Source organism: Hetaerina americana, unplaced genomic scaffold (genome assembly GCF_022747635.1).
Source record: "Hetaerina americana unplaced genomic scaffold, ioHetAmer1.1.p SCAF_9, whole genome shotgun sequence".
NCBI lineage: Eukaryota > Metazoa > Arthropoda > Insecta > Odonata > Calopterygidae > Hetaerina > Hetaerina americana.
Window position 1 is genome coordinate 30,779,105 of NW_027287538.1, and position 21,342 is coordinate 30,800,446.

Genomic DNA, 21,342 nt, shown 5'->3' on the forward strand with positions numbered 1-21,342 from the left:
GCATACTTTCAATTACCACATGGTCTAAACTGCAGTTATGACTCCTAATGTATACACGTAATTTTTGCAGACATAGCGGGAATCCTCAGGAAAATCCCTAACTCGGCAAAGGTTTTCTCGGAAATAGGAGGCCGCAGAAGAATGGCAATAAGAGTACCTTTCCAAACCGATGCAAATGTTTTGACGTCGGAAGTGCTATTATGGCAGGAAGAACAATACCGAGTGACACAAATGACCGGATAAAGAATCCAGTTATTTGTTTAGGAGCGGCTTTTTATATTTTTGGTGTTGAAAAAATCATTAAATTTAATATTTGTGAAAAGCAAAAAAAAATTACCCATCAACGTTTTTTAAGACGTCGCAAGCGAAAAGGTTTTAGCATTTTTAGCAATTCAGAGAGGTAGATAAAGAGATCAAAGATTATTTAGTGAAGCTGTATGCCATCATCAATAGCCACAATATGCATTCGTTTGAACTCAATTTTTTTCTTCAGTATCGCGTTTCCTTGGGTTCCAATTTCATTCTCCCTTGTTACCTTTGAAGGTTAAAATAGGAAAAAATGAGGACCTTGTCCCACATCCGCATCCCATCCACAAAAAATATACTCTTCATTGATTTCTTGAACTTATTTCTCGTATTGAGACTTTGTTTTGCACTGACCCCACATGCTTTTTCACATAGAATTGCATTCTTGAGTTACTGTTATTATATATTTTTTATGCTTAATAAAACGCTGATTATTGTTTCGGAGTTGATGAAATATTTTCACAAACTATTAATTTTTACACCTATATTATACCCCGCAAACCACCGAAAGTGTCTGTGGTGATTAAGTAGTAGTAGTAGTATTTAGGGGAGGCGACCGACAGCTCAGGTCATTTGCGCCATAGGGGATGGACAGGAAAGGATGAAGAGAAACCCGGCGTCGGCATTAGCCTACTCTTTATGAAAGGCGCCAAGGGATCCGCAGCTTGACGTCCCATCCGACGGACGGCGTACTCACTCAAAGTGCCCTCCACAAAGCACCTCAAGTAGGGATCGAGATACCTCTGAAAATATTCAACCCCGCCGCGATTTGAACCCGGGCCCCCTATTTGGGAAGCCAGACTCATTCCTCCAAGAAGCGATGGACTAATTAGTAAAATTAATAAGTCTACCGATTTTGGGAGTATATTAAAGCAAAATTGAAACAACATATTTACCATTGTCTACTTTGATCACCCCTGAGAGTGTATTGTACCATAATAATACCACATCCCTTCCGACGGATGGCGTACTCACTCAAAGTGCTCTCCACAAAGCCCTATGTAAAGCATGCAATAATTGTCTAAATTATATATTGCTAACCTTTAAGTTAATATATTCGAGCACTTGGATTAGACTTAATTACGATTGCATATGGCGCGGGAGAAAAAACAAATACTTGAAAGTTGTCTATCTCCGTTATCTTTCCCATTTGGTCGTATCTACCAATATTATTTTGGGCCATAATAATACACGCACGGTGTCGCATGAAAATGTAATGTGTCCTATATCTTTCTGAAATTCTTCAGTCTTACCTGCTCTCCTGGTGAATCAAGGGACTCTACTTAATTCCTTTTATGTACCAGTCACGCTTAGTCTCTTCTCGTAGTAATTGATGACAAATCGGGCGGATTTTCTATGAATCAATTCTATTATATAATTAGGGTTTTCTGCCATGGATCCCTAGTAATTTTCGCTTATTCCAAAATGTGACCTAAGCCGAAGTTACACTTCTCTCTTAATTTTGTACAAATTTTCCCACAACACTTATAATCCAATATAGACATGTATATTGTTTTAGTTTGGAAGTATATATTTTGTTTCTTACGTTTTAGATTCGTTAAACAATAATTTGAAACTGTTTGGAAAATATAGGTAGATATCAGAAGCGGCAGTTACTGTGCGTCGGAATTAAACTAATGAATTACTCGACGGCTATGTCTGCACCTGTTATGTCACGAATTGGAATGCACGGCATATTGGGTTCCCTGAGGAAAAGGACGCGTGTGTATTTCGCGATTGACGTTTTGTTTGATGCCTCTCTGTTTTAAATATGTGGATTGGGCTGGTGGATTTTAGGTTTTTCGATAAAATTTATCACCGTTTTTCCTGACCCGAAGTGTTTCCGCTATGACTGCACGCTGTTTTAGTAGCTACTGAAAATGTTCCTTTCCGACAGCGTGCCATGAAATCAACTCTCGACCCAACTATATGGTCACTGTTTTGGGTTCTGGTTTCTCGTTAATTGATTTTTGTCACTATTTGCAAAAGGAGATATGTGAGTTACACGTGGTAGGAATTCCAGTTGGTCGCGGCTGTCACACACTGATTGTATGAAACTGAATACGCTTGATTTTTAATCACAAAGCGCGGTAACCCCGATTCAATGATCCAAAGAGAAAACCCTCTTTTTATCTGTCATTACCTTTTTTAACTCTGAATCACATAGTGAGCGTAAAAACATCTTACTTCCATCCCACTCACCACCGTCATTTTGTGAGGTAGTATGTTCTAATATTAATACGATATATTTATTCAAAATGTGGGGTGACCCATTACGAATTCAGATAACTGGCATATGCTGGGACTGGTAAATAATTATAATATACATATACACACTTTTTTCAGTGAAGTAAATATAAATATATTTCACCGTTTATATATAAAAGAAACACCGATGTAGATTTTTAAACCATAGAAACACAAAGAAAGGAAACTCACATATGTTATTTTAACGTTTCGACGGCACGGCTGATGACGGCCGTGCCGTCGAAACGTCAAACAACATATGTGCGGGTCATTTCTTGTTTCTATGGTTTAAAAATCTACATGTGTTTTTATATATTTGTGCGTCGCCGAAGAGCGTTCCATTTTGAATATATATATATATATATATATATATATATATATATATATATATATATATATATATATATATATATATATATATACACTTACACACACATATGACTGAAAGAATCGCACTCAAGATTAAATTTGATCATGCTATTAAGAATGCGGAATCAGTAGGCCAAGTACTAAATGTTCGGGTGTTGTAGGGAAAAAATTTTCAATGGCCTTGTTTTGTATGAGCTAAAAGCAGGGAAAAACATGTAATTATTGGTTCTTAGATAGAGGAGAGAGCGAGGGTAAATAAAAATTGAATGATTTGGGAAGGGAACATCAAGTAATTGCCTTTTTATCATTCGGTACGTTTAACTCCAACTCCTGTATTAAATGAAATAAACTTGTTCAAGAGTCACCGAATATTCACCTCTCCTTAACTCAATATAGTGAAAGTCAAACATTCAGCCAGTCAAAAAATGATTCGATTATGGAATGTCGACTGAGGATATTTTATTCTTAGGCTGAGGAAATACAGGAATAAGTTCAGAATTCGAGGATCAAAAAGTCGTCTTTTGAGAAACGCTCTGTGAGAATTTGCTTTCGACCTTGCGCGAAGGTTCCCTGCGAAAAAATTCAGTTTCATAACCATTTTTGCAAGTTAAAGTTTCTGTACTAAATGAACGATAGGAATGAATGAATGATTTTACAACAAAGTAAATGTATTTTTCTCCGACTTCGCTATAAGAGATTTTCCTCAGTAAATTATTTAGTTGGTGTAATTCACACTATTGACTGAATGAAGGTAATGGACACTTTCCTATGTGTTTAGCAGGGAACAAATTTATTGGCAAATCGTGTTTTTGTTACTATGTACTTTTGTTATTATTGAAGCATTGCATATGCGTTTGGATTCTAATTTAAAGGCATGAATTATGTTAATTTTAGGCCACGAATTATATCAACCTTGACGTATATTGTTCCCCTTTTTCATTAATTTAGCCATTTCCTCTTTTCTCTCCCGGAAACGAAGTTATTGAAATTTTTTTAGTAATAGCTTTCGTTTCTCCATCAAATTTCCATTCCTGCTCTGATAGTCAAGTGGAAATGTTTAACAGTTCACCGCACATGCGTAATAACATCCCTTTTCCCCGGCCCGTTTTCGCCTCTGGTTGTGAGGAAGTAAGCTGAGTATAAAGAGTAGAAGGAGACGGAGAGTCAGGGTAAATGGCTGAAATGTGAGGGCTGGCTGTAATGTGTGAGGGTGCGAAGCGGAACGTGACGGTTTAACAACCAATTTTTACACTGGGTAGTCTTGTCCCACTCCGTCTTGCTAATCATTCATTCCTTTCACTTTCGCATGAAAAGCTCTCTCCGTCCAAGCTCTCCGTGGACTGCAGGTTTCATGAGCCGTGTATTGTTCTCTGCCGTTGTTTTTTCCCTCGCCTAATGGTCCACCCCTTTGCCTTCCGTTTGGTTTCTGTTTGCTGAGTTGAGTTCACGTCAAATTGCCGCCATGAGACCTGGCGCGGGTGTCAGAGTCACCGAAATGAATGCGCCGCTCACATTGCTAATGCTCGTATTACTCCTGTTACGTGCCTATGACTCGATGCAAGAGCTGGAAGGGCTCCCGCTTTCCACAATCGTTTCCATCATTGAGATTTATTTAAATAATCTCTTATCCAATGATAAGATTAATGTAACCGCTATTACTTATCAGGTACATAATGCTATCATTGGATATATTAGCGTATATTTATATTATTTAAGGCGATCCTCGTTAAAAAAATCAAAAAACCGTAATGACAAGAAAACATTTTCTGCATTGGAAGTTAAAAGCCAACGTTTAAAAAACAAAGTCGCAGAATATGACCGCCTTATTCAAAGCACAGGCGCAGATATAATTATTGGGACAAAAAGCTGGCTATCTACTCACATTGCCGAGGGTGAAATTTTCCCAAAATCCTTTTCCATTTAGAGCAATGACAGACGAAATAGAATCGGGGATGGTGTCTTTATTGCCATTAAAAACTCTTGCGTCAGCAGGGTTAAGGCAATTGCTGGTAATGGTTTGGAAAGCGTTTGGTGCTCGGTTAAAAGTCATTGATACAAAAGAATTTATGTATGCGCGTTTTACAGACCGCAGGACGACAAAGATAATTCAATACTACAATTAGATAAGCAAATCGAAGGTTTATTATCCCAACAAAATGATCACGAGGTTATAATCGGTGGAAATGTCAATGTCCTATCTATTGATTGGAGTTCATAGGGCTTTTCAACGGGAGGTTAAGACAAAGTGTGAATTGCGTATTGCAATTAAATATTCTTTTACGTTAAACTCCTTGAATCAACTAGTCAATTCCCTATCTAGGGGCGATAATATTCTTGATTTGTTGGCACCGAATATTCCCGAAGAAATCTTTAACAATAGAAACTACTAAAACAATTAGTGACCACAGGACAGTAAATGCTAAGTTTTCGTTACATGGGGCCCGAAATAATAAGCCTAAATGGAAAGTTTACCTTTTTAAAGAAAGGGAATACAATGGCCTAAAGTGCGTACTTCTGAGACGATTTGCAATTTATGGGAAAGATAATAATCACCGAAATACTGAAGATACATGGAGTCACTTCCATGAGATCACGAGATCAGCAGTCAATAAGTTCATTCCCAGTAAATTTATAGAATACTATGACACTGAACCTTGATGGTACAACGCGGATGTTAGAAAACCAATGTCAAGTCAAAGGCTATGTCACGCCAATATGATATATACTAGGGATGTCATCTCTAGCGACAAAAGGAATGATATTAATCGTGATTACAAGCTATCTGGTTGAAAGCCAAGGATGAATTTCGGAAAGCAATAAGCGAATTAAAAAGGTAAAGGTTAGCAGAATATTTGAAAGAGAAACCAAAAGCATTTTTGTGATACCTCAGAGAGGTTCAGGGAAATAAGTCAACTGTAATTTCAGTCAGAAATGATAAAGGCGGGAGAGTAATGAGCAGTTTGGAAAAGAGTAACTTACTAAATTCTTCTTTCAAAGCGTCTTCACCAATATCTCGCCGAATGCCTCCGATAGCTTGCGAATTCATGCCGGTCAACCGCAGCACAAAATTGAAAACTCATGTAATGGAAAAGAATGTTGGCTGAAAAATATTAAGCCTATTAAATTCTCCGTTCCCGATGAATTACCGGCTCGTATAAATAATGATCTAGCTTCGAAAATTGCGCCCTATTTAGAAATAATATTGAAGAAGCCGCTGGTAGATCACAAAGTCCACAGGGATTGGAAAACGACTAACGTATTACTAATATATAAAAACAGAGACAAGGAAGAACCGAGCAATTACAGGCATATTTCCCTCTCATCCTTTTTGTTAAAAACATTTAGTTGCTAGTTCGGTCGAGAGATACCTCGATAGTCAGAATTTATTAATGAAAAATCAGCACGGTTTCCGAAAATGTGTATGCTGCGAGACACAACTTGCGCTTTTTGTTCATGATATTCTTATTACGGGAGAGGGCAATGCTCTAGTGGACGCGGTTTTCCTAGATTTTAAGAAAGCCTTCGACAAATTACCTCATACTAAACTACTCGCAAAACTAGAAGCATATGGCATCGATAAATACATCCGGGCCGGGATTAAAGACTTTTTGAATGGTCGGGTAGAAAGAGTAGTGATAGATGGAGTTGGATCAAATTCAGTAGAAGTTTCTTCAGGTGTTTCCCAGGTATATGTCATCGGGCCTCTTTCATTTCTACTTTACGTTAACGACATTTACTCCGTAGTCGCCAGTAAGATATGTTTATTTGCCGATGATGCGGTGGTTTACCATGCTATCCTTGATCCTGAGGACACAGCAGCTTTATCAGATGACCTAATTGCTATACAATGCTAGTAAGACACTTCGTAAATAGAATAAAGCTCAAAAAAGTGGGTAGTGATAAATTTTTGGAGAAAGAGTAAATCCCAACCGAACGCCTACTGCATTGGGAACTCTGAAATGGAATGTGTAGACTAAATTAAATACCTAGGTGTTGCCCTTATTCACGATTTCTTCTGGGCGAAACACATACGGGGAATATGTGGACCAGATAACAAAAAAATTTGGATTTATTAGAAGATTAAGGGGCAATTGTGATGAAAAAGTAAATGTTATGTGGCGTTGGTTAGACTTCATTTAGAATATGATTCAGGTATATGGGATCCTCACGAAGTTGGATTGATTGCCGAATTGGATCGCGTGCAGTATTGAGGAGATAGATTTGTAAAATGTTGTTATGATACACTTAGTAGCGTATCTAAAAATATAAGAGTAGCTAGGCTGGAAATGACTCACGAAGCGAAGGTTTAATTACAGATTGAAGTCCTACATTATTTGGAAAGGCGTCCTTTTGGCAGTGATGTTGAAAATTTATTATTACCCCCACGGCATTACGGTGAGACAGATCATGTCAATAGAATTAGAGAGATCAAGTGCAGAACAGAAAGATTCAAGATGTCATTGATTCCAAGAACGATAAGGGATCATTATAAAATTGTCCGACCGCGGTAGGGTTATCGGGTTAAGTATTAGTCTGGTTTGTTTTCATTCCCTTCCACAAAACCTAGCGGTGGTTTGCAGGGTACATGAATAAATAACCAAAGAGTTTAAGAGGACGCCTCGGTAGCTTAAGTGGCTAAAGCACTCGACCGGATATTGAGGGATCTGGGTTCGAGTCCCAGTCAAGGCGAATGATTTTTACGCTCTGAAATTGTTGCATTGAAATGCACATTAGCGGATGACTCCGTTAAAATTACTGTTGCGGCATCTCCCGCAGTTTCTTTGAAACCTGAAAAGTATTTGCCATGGATTAATATGATTCCACCATGGAAAATATTTTGCAGCAGAAATAGAAACATGGGTTGTCACAAGATGTACCCACAATTCTACATCCAGGAATATAAAGGAAATTACTTAGTGACGCAAATAAATCTGTTGGGCTACCATCAGTTGAAAAATATGGAAGTAAATAAATAAATAAATAAATGAAATTGGATAATGACTATAATGCGTCAAAGTACTCATCGTGATTTTCTGTAAACTTTTATGAATTAACTACCGATCAGGAAAAAGTCCTAATAATTTCCCCAAATATTGTGAGTTTTAAAAACTATGCCTAAGAGTTAAAAGTTTTATACTATGAAATTTGACTTTGCAGTGTTGAAACTTAAAAATTATGGCTAACCGTTAAAATTTGCGATAATATTAAATTTTAATTTTCATAATCGGAATTCCAATATATTCCACCGGTATTTTGGCCTTATTTCAACTAGATATCTTGCAGCCTGATTATTTACAAATATACATGGTTATTTAGTTTTGAGTAATTTATAAAAAATTTTCTAATGATAGTTGAAATCAACTTAGAGAAGACATGGTGGCAGACAATTCGGTTCCCAACGGTGTTATCATACATTTTCCGGTAGTAGCCATTTTCTGCGGAATGCCCCCACTGACCAGAACTTTAATATGAAAAATATTGATGAATAAAGGGTTATCAATTCGTTAATGCACCTGGACTGGCGAAATTTAAGGAAATCGAAAGTATGGTCTCTTTTAATTGCATATAATGCATAAAATTATACTACTATATTCGTAATATGTGAGGCAAATGTAGAGCCAATCGAAGGAATGATCAGGTATCGCTCAGCATGCCCAATCATGGAACTATTTTTAACCTCGATCAAGTAATGCCATGAAATTTTATTCTTATGATTTCCTGCTGGTGTGTATTACGGAACTTTGGTTTCCCTGGGAAAGAGGTACTTACCATACTGACATCCCCACCATATGGGTTTACACCATTTTGTTCTCCTATATCAACCAAGACGGACTGCAAGCGTGCCCTTATCTAATGATAACGGTTTTGCGACCCGTCAGTCTATGTTGAACCAGTACCTGAGAAACAGCAATATTAGCTACGTATAAAATGTTTACATGGCTTCATGTGTATACAGGGTTCGTCCGGAAAATAAGTGTACTGAGCTCAGGAAAAAAAATTCATTACACTTTTACATATCTTAAGCTAATATTCCTCAAAATAGGACCCTTGTGAGTCGATACACTTGTTCCAGCGGCGTTCCCATTCCTGGAACGCTCCCGCGAAGGCATCATCGGGAACCTCTCGAAGACACGTCGTCACGGCCTCTTTGACGGCGTCCAAAGTCCCGTATCGCGTTCCTTTTAAACTCCTCTTAATCTTCGGGAACAGAAAGAAGTCCGGTGGTGCCAAGTCCGCAAGTTTGCAGTGATCCGCAAGTTGTGTCGCGATTTCCAAACGATTGAGTCTTTGATTATCACTGAGCACTTTCGGCACCAACTTTGCACAAATTTTTCGCATCTGTAATTGGTGCCTAATAATCTCGTGCACTATTGTTTTTGGCACATTACACTGCTCTGCTATCATCCGAACACTAAGACGACGATCAGAGTTCAGTACATCGCGAACTTTTCGCACATTTTCGTCGGTGAGTGTCGTTGATGGGCGTCCAGGCCGTGGTTCGTCGTCGACCTCTTCTCTGCCCTCCACGAACATCTTGTGCCACCGAAAGATCATGTTTCTGGACATGGCTGACTCCCCGTAAGCCTGGTTAATCATACCGACAGTTTCGGTAGACGATTTCCCAAGCTTTACCGCAAATTTGATGGAATAACGCTGCTCCAAAAACTTCGGCATCGCGTTCCGTGACGTGGGTCGAAGCGTGGAGGTTCGCGTTAACAGAGATCCTCACTACACCACAGCTCAGAGCCGACTGCCTTTTTCAGCGTCGCTTGCCAACATACCCCCCTCCAATCGCAGCCCGTCAGAGCGGTGCTGGGCGCTCCTGGAGCGGCGGGAAAAAATCAGTACACTTATTTTCCGGACGAACCCTGTATATTTTACGAGAACCACATGTATTCCAATTGATAATTTTCCGTCGAAAGTCAATCATTCTCAAACAATAGAAAATATACTGAACATTTAAAACATTTCTAGTTTTTTTTAACTTCACGCGTCAGAAATAAATGAGAGAATAATTTTTCTGGATCGGCCACTCCTGCCCCCTATATACCAGACTAATTAATAGCGGCTTCATTAATGTTATCATTGGATAAGAGATTATTTCAATACAATTTTGGAGCAGTGTGACAGATGGAAATAGATGAATATTAAAGTGTGATTAAAATTAAAATTCTCTATTCTCAGTTGAAGTAATTGGGGAGAGGGGGAGATGCATGTAAATGGCACTGGATGATGTCGTCCATACATTGAAACACGTGTCGGGTTTCTAAATGAATTATGAAATTTTTAATTAATACTTTAATTAATTTCCATATAAATATGAAATAGCACAAAGCTAGCACTTTAATTGTGAACTTCCTGCGGTAAATGTTTTTGTGAATTTGAGTTTTATGCTTTTATCATTTTATTAGCTATAAATATGTTACGCAAAGTCAGCGAAAAATATGGTTAGGAAATGTTTTTTTAAGATTTCAAATTCAGTATTGTTTCCTTTGCTTCTTACAATGATTGAAGTAGGAGTTTTAAAATCTTCCATTTTAACTGTTGTCTCCGTGTTTTTTTTACCAAGTTACTCAAATTGAATTATATATCGCAATAGGGAGATGCTAATGTCATTTTATTCCTTGACAGTTTCCTTCCAGTTAGGATTTAAAGTCAAACCAGCTACTTACAGGAATGTGTAACTGACTATTTTCTGGCGTAAGAAGCATCTAATGTCGTTATTGTCATACTCCGTCGCTTCAGTAATCGATCAAGGCTCCATATTCTCATTGCTCTATCGTGGTGCCCTTTAATTCGTGTCACATTGGCATGATCTTCCTAATCCATGTAACGTCACGGTGAATTAAGTTGTCAAGGCTGGCTTCATTACATGCCTCGTCGTTCGTTAATTCCCATGCGATTAATGCATAAAATACGTCTTCCAATGTATTTTGATGTTATTGTCCGTCAGAATTTTGAAATGCCTCGTGTGATTCATTTTCATTATTTAACAGAAGTACTCGTAGCATGGATTTCCAGATTAAGCCATCCTCCTTATTAATTCAATTTTAACGACTCTACTGTATTCAATACAATTTTTCAAATAAAATTGAGTCTTGCAATGTTTTCCTGAATTGAAAACATTCTTCATAAATACAGAGGGCAAATACTGGATAATAGGCTACTCAAGTATTCGTATGTCCATATGCTTGTCTCTATGAAACCTGCAAACAACCAATAGGGTGCGAGGCAGATGGCAATTCCATATCAGGCAGTCAATGTAAAAAATTAGGTGTAGGTTGAATGTTAATTATAAATAAAAAATTAAATTAACAAAATAATGAAAAAAAGCAGCTTATATTTTTGAAATCTGTTTAGCTTTTACTGTCTAAAAGGAAATGTATGTCGTTCAAGGAGAACTATATCTCTACACATTCGAGGCAAGTTTTACGAAGTACTCGTAAGTAAAGACAATAAAATGAGCGTTGAAAATAGTGAACCCATACAGGAATACTTAGAATAAAAAGTTATTTCCTTAGCATTGTATTTTGCAGTTTTCCGTATTTTATCCCTCGAAGAAAAATGACATTTTAGTGTATTAGTTTATGGCATTACTTATATCTGGTATAAGTATTCAGTTTTTAAGAAGAATGAATTATAGAAAAATGTAATTATATGGTACTATAATAAACGAGAGTAAGTGCGCTTAGCTAGCTTCGTTATGTTGGGAGAATGGACGAGAATCGAATGAATCAGTACATATATGAGTGAAGAGTGTCTTAGAAAGGGTCAGACTGTTAGTCATGGGCTAATACGCGTACTAATACGAGAACTGAGGCCATAAAAACTTTATTTTGCATTTATGTTTTGCACTTTTGCCGGCTACAGAATCACGTTTGGTGCAGATTCCCGGAGACATGTGGCCTTTTTTCGAAGTTCCCTTTTCTGGTTTATGACTGACGTAACGTTCTCCTTTTCGGCCGTTTTCTGAAAGCCTTGCGTCCGCCTCTGGTTACGCTTGCAGCTGTTGGATTAGAATTTTGCGAAATGGAAGTGTAATTGTCGTTTATAACCCTTATTACCTCTCGTGAATGATTATAGTTATTTCAAAGATCTCATGATTTCTGGACATGAGGTTTGTTGGTAGTGCAAATTTGACTTCTTTCGTTGGAACCAATGCGACAGCCTCATTGCGATCAAGGTTGGTAAGATTATTTATTCATTTATTTATGAACCCTGCAAGCCACCGCTAGGGTGTGGGGCAGGAGGTGAACACACCAGAATAATTTTGCCTGAACATTACCCTGCCGCAGTCGAACATTGTCATTATGATCCCCTATCGTTCGGGAAACCCTATCGGGAAAAATGACATCTTAAATCTATCTGTTCTGCCCTTAATCTCTCTAATTTTAGTAGAATGATCTCTCCTACCGTTATACGATGGGGGTAATAACTCATTTTCAACATTACTTCTATAGAGACCTCCTTCCAAATATGCAAGAGCTTCAATCTGTAATATAACCTTCGCTTCGTGAGTGATTCCCAGCCTAACTGCCCTAATATTTTTAATAAGATACTAAGTTTATCAATACAACGTTTTACAAATCTGGCTCTTCGACACTGCAAGCGATCCATTTCGGCAATTAATTCAAATTCTTAAGGATCCCATATACTTCAGCATATTCTAAATGACACATAATCAGTGACAGATAACATTTCTCTTTGACGTTTTGATCATATTTACCTAGTACTCTTCTAATGAATCCCAAATTTTGTTAGCTAGTCCACATTTTCCCCGTATGTGTTTCACCCAGGAGAGATCGTGAATAAGGGCAACGCCTAGGTATTTAATATAGTCTACACATTCCATTTCAGAGTTCCCAATGCAGTAGGCGTTCGGTTAGGATTTACTCTTTCTCCAAAAATTTATCACTACCCACCTTTTTGAGCTTTATTCTATTTACGAAGTGTCTTACTAGCATTGTATAGCAATTAGGTCATCTGATAAAGCTGCTGTGTCCTCAGGATCAAGGATAGCATGGTAAACCACCGCATCATCGGCAAATAAACGTATCTTACTGGCGACTACGGAGTAAATGTCGTTAACGTAAAGTAAAAATGAAAGAGGCCCGATGACATATACCTGGGAAACACCTGAAGAAACTTCTACTGAATTTGATCCAACTCCATCTATCACTACTCTTTCTACCCGACCATTCAAAAAGTCTTTAATCCCGGCCCGGATGTATTTATCGATGCCATATGCTTCTAGTTTTGCGAGTAGTTTAGTATGAGGTAATTTGTCGAAGGCTTTCTTAAAATCTAGGAAAACCGCGTCCACTAGGGCATTGCCCTCTCCCGTAATAAGAATATCATGAACAAAAAGCGCAAGTTGTGTCTCCCAGCATACACATTTTCGGAAACCGTGCTGATTTTTCATTAATTAATACTGATTATCGAGGTGTGTTTCATAACTTTTCACAAAAAGGACGTGAGGGAAATATGCCTGTAATTGCTTGGTTTATCCTTTTCTCCGTGTCGAAATATTGGTATTATGTTAGCCGTTTTCCAATTTCTGGGAACCTTGTGATCTACCAGCAACTACTTAAATATCATTTATAGATACGGCGCAATTTTCGAAGCTAGATCCTTACATATACGAGCGGTCATATCATCGGGCACGGAGAATCGAATAGGCTTAATATTTTTCAGCAAAAGTTCTATTCCATTACATGAGTTTTCAATTTTGAGCTTCGGTTGACCGTCATAATTTGGCAAGCTATCAGAGGCATTCGTTGAGATATTGTTGAAGACGCTTTGGAAAAAGGATTTAGTAAGTTAGCCTTTTCCAAACTGCTCGTTACTCTTTCGCCTTTGTCTCATTTGCGTGAAATGACAGTTGACTTATTTTTTCTGGACTTCTTTGAGGTATGACAAAAGTACTTTCGGATTCTCCTTAGGGTAGCTGATACCGATTCAAAAGGAAAAGGTTAGCGGAAAACTTGAAGATTTTCTCAGTCGGGTCGCAAATGGAGATTCTCATACTTTTTGAATGATGAAATGCATGTATTTAAGAAGTACCATTCATGGACTATAGCCCTCCCGCGTTAACTGCGATAGATGATATCACGTTAGAGGGGAAATAAGTGAGGGTGGGATGGTATGTTAAGCAAATATGACGTGTACACTAGAGGGCATGTGCAAGTCTCTAGTTTTGATAGCTACGGGTCGAGGACAGTTCATGTCGCAGGTGGGACGGTGAAGCAAGTCGGAACAATCCCTCGTACTAGAGTGGAGGAATAGAGCCTGTCCCGTTCATAAACACACTGATAATAGGTGGTCATCCTTGATCCCTTACTATGCCCTTCCATTTATGCTCGTCAACCTCTAGATTACCGTTTATGTGCCTTCCTACGGAGTGAAACTTTTCCTATTAACGCGAGGACTAGCCTCACTTGCGTAGTAGCCAACTGTGTCTTGGTCAGGCTATAGGCAACTCACTGTCGCATGGAGCCTGAATGCAAGGGCTGAAGTACACGAAGTAGTCACAATTCTAGATCACGGTGGAATAAATTAAATGGAGAACATAAGATGTAGTAGACAACAATGTTTGAGGCAGGGCCCAAAATAATATGCCGAAATACGAAGCTTTTGACCAAGGAAGCCAATTTCCCAATATTAGTTTTTGCGTCGATATAAAATACGAATTGGCCAAAATATTTCAACCGATACGACAGATTACGTCGTTGACGCACGTGAAAAGGCTTTCTCCGCCTGTGGCAAAGGTAACGGTACGTTTGGCATTTTTTTCCAAAGCAAATTAAGGAAAAGTGATAAACTCATACATTGCAAAGGATTAGCTAAGGGCATTTACTTTTTGCTTGTATGCACATACACACACATATGGTACATATACATTGTGTGTGTGTATATATATATGTATATATTTATGTATATATGTATATATATACATATGTACGAGGGTCATCCGGAAAGTAGTACCCGTTCGTGCCGCATGAAGTGCTGACGACGCAAGTAGCCGCTGGACGAGGTCAGATAGCTTCAGTGGCTTGTCTGCCTTCTCTGAGCCAAGTTGCGTGACGCTAGCATTGCCTGTGTTGTTTCTGTGATTGTTTACAATGTTTAAAAAAATTGAGAACGCCGCCAGTTGTGAAGTGAGGGCAGTGATTAAATTCCTCAATGCAAGAAACGTTCGCCCATGTGATATTCATCGCCAATTAAAGGTGGTGTATGGAGACAATGTAATGGACGAGTCGTCTGTTCGGCGGTGGTGTCGCAACTTCAACATGGGGAGGGGGAACACACACGACGATGAGCGTTCGGGGAGACCGTCTGTCATTACAGACCAACTGGTGAGCTCAGTTGACGAATTCGTGAGGAACGATCGGCGCGTCACAATTGATGACATCTGTGAGCATTTTCCCAATGTTTCTCGAACAATTGTTCATGAAATTGTTAAACACCATCTGCATTATGCAAAAAATTGTGCAAGATGGGTCCCTCGCGTATCTCAATGAGCTGGCGGCGAAGGACTATGCAGCAGGAATACAGAAACTTGTCACACGTTATGACAAATGCCTTAATTTGCTTGGAGATTATGTTGAGAAGTAGTTTAAAGTATCCTCTTTCAAATAAAATTTTTTATGTTTGTTAATATTTACTTTTGTGTCTTTATTTCACGAACGGGTACTACTTTCCGGATGACCCTCGTGTGTGTGTGTGTGTGTGTGTGTGTGTGTGTGTGTGTGTGTGTGTGTGTGTGTGTGTGTGTGTATATATATATATGTATGTGTGTATATATATATACATACGTGTGTGTATATATATATATACATCGTATATATACACACGCACACGAAAATCCGCCATATGGCGAACAGATATCCACATGGAAATAGATATAAGGGAAAGGGATAGGAACACAAAAAAGACAAACACAGGAGAGATGGAAAAGGTGGAATCGCGCCGATCACTAGTGCAAAAGTATTTTCTCAACAGGGACTTCAACCACGAATCTTTCGACTTGCCGGGCCGATGCTCTAGCCACTTGAGCTATCGACGAAACGCAATTTAAACTGGAATCTGCCGGGGGCTTATGCAACCAAGTGTCCTGATTCTTTGGCCAAGAGATGGCGTTAGGGAGCTTTTGCACTCACCAAAGTACAATTGAACAACGACACTAGAGGAAAGGACAGAAGGGGAAGCAATTATACAACGTCATAAAGGATAAGTACAGTGCGTTTCGTGGCACGCGTAATCTGAAGCAGGAGATGAGCCGCATTGGCCAAATACACATTCAAACACGGAAACTCGCCATATGGAGGGCAAATATTCATCATTCAAAAGTAGAATAATCTTCATTTGAGTAAGGCATTTATATTTTAATACTCTTCTTTCAGGGTTGAACCTTTTTAATAATTAAGATCAGGAGGATGGTACTTGGCTCACCTTGCCACTCTTTATGACTTATATGACGTAATAAGGGCATTCTCATCTGCTGTGCCTCTCATAATAACAGTATTTGTTTAAGTTTGCGGAAGCCCTGGGAACATCAATTTTCAAAGTGCCGTAAAAATTTTTAATGACATTGGGACATCTTTCATTTGTCTTGGCAAGCTTATTTTCTCTTTTGCGGACACATGGTTATTTTACTTCTGTCATTTTCTTTCCAACGTTTTTGTTTACTCCCAGTTTTGCCGAACCTTCTACTTCCATTTCCTCTCTCACATGAAATATATTTTAAGCTTTGATGACTGCCGGAAGATATATTTTCTTAATTTTTGGAGTCGGAGTAAGAAAAACACACAGAAGACAAGCAAAGAAAGATTCTTTCAGAATTTCGCCTGGAGTTACATTTATATTTATTTTAATTTCAAAAGCGAAAGGATTTCTACTAAATTATTTTTCTTGTCTGGTTCCTTTGCTCCTTCAGTCACTTGGTGCGGTCGCAAATGTTTCTTTTGTTGACGGTGCGGTGGAAAAATGGGTCAATTACAGGTTTGAACTTCGAGCCGTTGTTCAATCTCAATGGCTCTATTTATAAATAACAATATTTTTGATATTTAGTATTGATTTTTGGCTACATATAATTATGATTTATTGTAGGTTAATTACGATATTTCCAAGGTGGTGAATTCTTTTTTCATGGTAAATGCACAAAGTTACAAAAACTAGAGGTGTTTAATGCGAGTTTGTAAAGCAGCATGTTCATATTAATCGAAATTTATTCTTCATGGATAAAAATTGTGCATTTTTTATTTCATAAATACGTGGATGTAGTATGGAATACTAATATATATATATATCAATATAGAATATTATTATACTTGTGGTCTTACCTGTGCATGTGAAATAAAAGTTGTAGACCTCATTTGACGATGCTTAGTTCTTTAAATTGAATACAAAAATTATAATTTCGACCTCTTCCATAAAAATTCTTAGCACTAAAGTAATCATACAGTTGTGATAAGCTAATTTTCCACTCAGATATTCCGTCCAAACGTTTTTAACCTTTTTTTCTGGGACTTTTAAATGTATGCGTTGGATAGTTATATAATGAGTGTAACCAGTATATCGTGGCCGTACGAAATATGTATGAGGACAATATGTATAAAGCTGCTTTTTATTGTATTTTCGCATTGCTTGGCTCAGCGTTTATCTCTTCACTCTAATCAAACAAACCGTGTGCGAAATCACTTAAGGATATAAATTGTGGAGCTATGGCGTTTGCCATTGTGTCAAAGTATCTCAATGTGCAAATTCAAGTTACTGTTACTGTATCGCAAATATATATATATATATATATATACATATATATATACACATATAAACATATAAAATATATGTAATAAGGAGAGGTAAAGGGACCAATAGGAAATGAACAAGGGGGTGGGGGGATATGTAGGCAGCCATATGATGCCCTAATCTTATCACCACTTTCTTCCCCGGAACACACAAAATTAAACATCTAATCCGTGACCTCTTCCCAATTATCAATAACACTCAGTCCAAATCACTTTTATTCCCACACTGTCCCTCTGTTTTGTTTAAACGCCTGTCGAATTTGCGAGACATCTTAAAGTCCACAAATCCAACTTCAAGCACCCCCGTCTCTCCCCCGCCTCTATCCCCACCATGCAACCGCCCACGCTGCAAATGCTGTCATCTTTTAAGACCCTCCCCCTCACTCAGTACCAACTCCCAACCACTCGCCACCTGTACCTCAAAAAATATTATATACCTTGATCAAAAAGTTCCCGGAATAACCACCGTGTGGCGCTCCCATCGTCCCGATTTGAGTTCTGTTTTTTTTTGTTAAATTGGTACATCTGTTGTTGATATTCCCTTTAAATCTTAGTGTCATAACTTGACATTTGCAAAAGTTACGTAGCCAAGAGTACATCTATCTCTGTGTGTGTTGGCGATTTTTTACAATTGCAGAAATGGATTTAAATTTGCAACAACGAACTTGTATTAAATTTTGCGTAAAAAACGGATTTAGTGGCGCACGGACGTTGGAAATGTTGGAAAAGTGTTTCGGCAACGATTCTCTAAAAAAAACGGTCGTTTACCAGTGGCACGAGCGGTTCAGAAGTGGTCGTGAGTCAATCGAAGATGATGAACGCAGTGGCAGACCATCGACATCGAAAGTCGGTGAAAAAATTGATAAAGTAAAAGAAATGTTGGTCAATAACCATCAGAGAAATAGCGGAGGACTTGAACATTGCCTATGGATCCGCCCAAGACATTGTGGTTAATGATTTGGGTTTCCGTCGTGTAGCATGCCAAAAGACCTCAATTTCATGCAAAAAAGAGACCGTGTTGACGTCGCAAAAGACATGATTTGCGAGGCTGAATCCGATCCCACATTCATCAAAAGGATCATTACTGGAGACGAGACGTGGGTTTATGAGTACGACACGCAATCCAGACATCAGGCAAGTGAATGGCGTTCACCAAATGAGCCAAGACCAAAAAAACCACGTCGTTTTCAGTCAAAAAAGAAGGCAATGCTGAAGGTTTTCATGGATTACAACGGTGTAGTGCATCATGAATTTTTGCCAGAAGGCCAGACAGTAAACAAAGAGTATTATTTGGGCGTTTGCGTGAAGCAATTCGCCGAAAGAGACCAGAAATGTGGGCAGAAAACTCGTGGATTTTGCACCATGATAACGCACCGTCGCACAGTGCTATCATTATTCGTAATTTTTTGACGAAAAATGCAACAAATACCATCCAACAGCCACCGAATTCACCTGATTTGGCTCCCTGTGACTTCTTTCTGTTCAATCGAGTTAAAAAACCATTACGGGGAACGCGTTTTAGCAGCCGAGAGGAAGTAATGGAAAAATCGCAGGAAGCACTGATGGACATACCGAAAACCGAATATAAAAAATGTTTCGAGGATTGGATCAAGCGCTGGCATAAGTGTGTTGCAGTCGATGGGGATTACTTTGAAGGTGACAATATAGATTTAGATGAATAAACTTGTATTTTTAATTTTCTGAATAAATTCCGGGAAATGTTTGATCAAGTTAGTAGTATATCGCCTCTCCTGTAACTTCTGCCCTGCCTTCCACGTGGGCGAATGCACGACCGCACTTTCCCTCCGCATGAATAACCACCGATATTCCACCAAATCTCCCACCTTTCTTAATTATCCCATCCCTACTCACACCGCTTCCCACAATCAATCTTTTGACGACTGCTTCTCCGTTTCGGTGATTGAAATCCTTCCCAAATCTGCGAGTATAATAGAGGTGAGCACCCGCGAGATGGCGCATATCTGGGTGGCCCAATCATTCAAACCGCCCGGGCTGAACCAAGCCCACTGAATGCATCATATAGCTGCCTACATATCCCCCCCACCCCCTTGTTCATTTCCTATTTGTCCCTTTACCTCTCCTTCCCCCACCTCTCCCCCGCACATCCTCTCCGCTCTTCCCCGAGAACGCTATTCTGAAGACGACAGCCGTGCTGTCGAAACGTCAAATAACAAATTGTGAGTGTCCTTTCTTTGTGTCTCTATATTCTAAAAATCTACATCTGTGTTTTTATATGTTTATATATATATATATATATATATATATATATATATATATATATATATAACGATTGTCCGGAAAAACTCATACGAGCGGCACAATAATGGGCTGACACAACATAACACAAATAGAAAAGAATAGACACATATAAAAGAACACTTACACGGTAAATTGTTCGAGCTTTCGGCCCTCTCAGGGGCCTTCTTCAAGAGAGACTCTATATATATATAGACTCTGTATATATATATATATATATACACATATATATATGTATACATATATATATATATGTTTACATATATATATATGTACACATATATATATACGAGCCTTCTTCAAGAGAGACTGAGCCCCTGAGAGGGCCGAAAGCTCGAACAATTTACCGTGTAAGTGTTCTTTTATATGTGTCTATTCTTTTCTATTTGTGTTATGTTGTGTCAGCCCATTATTGTGCCGCTCGTATGAGTTTTTCCGGACAATCATATATATATATATATATATATATATATATATATATATATATATATATATATATATATATATATATATATATATATATATAAAAAACTGTTTTGTGCCTTCCTCTAGGTTACATCAGGTTCGCTTTCATCGAATGAGAATGAAATACGAGTTACCTCCAACGTAAGGTCAACTCGCAAACCCCCGCTTGCCAATCTGCACTTCCTTTTGACCCGGATGAAGTTATGATTGGGATTAAAATTTTAATTTACCCCTTGTAGACCGTCATTATTTTGAATTCATTCTAAAATGTGAATACTATATGCTTTGCAGTGGCTAAAAATATAACAAGACTACAAATTGTTCTCATGGAATACCAATGCTATTTGATGCCATTTAAGTATGTACGCGTTGGAAATGCCCATATTTTGAAAATTACTTTTGCTGCCATCCATTTTACTTATTGCCATATGCATGCACTCTATTTAGTTTGAGCACATTTCCTACCGTAGATATTTGTTTCCTATCTTCCCTGGAATAGTTTTCTACTGAGCGCCCGGCCACGAGGCAAATCATTCGATTAAAGTAACCTCATTGATCATTATGTTTTGTTAAAGGAGATGATGGCTATTGTTTTTACTGATAAGAAAGTCATGTGAACGTTTAGGGTTTACTTAATTTGACGCATATAGTATGAATGTGCATAAGAATGGGGAAGTTGGAACAAAATCGCCTCAAAATTGTTTATATGTTTCATTTTTTTCGTTTGTTAGTTAAATCTAATCTGAAATATTTTAAGTTCTGTTCTATTTCGCTGGATGTTGTTTATTTGTTTTTTAACGTATGATTAGCTTTAAGAAGAGACTTCTACTAATTGTTAAATATTATTTTATAAACATAACATCGCTAATTG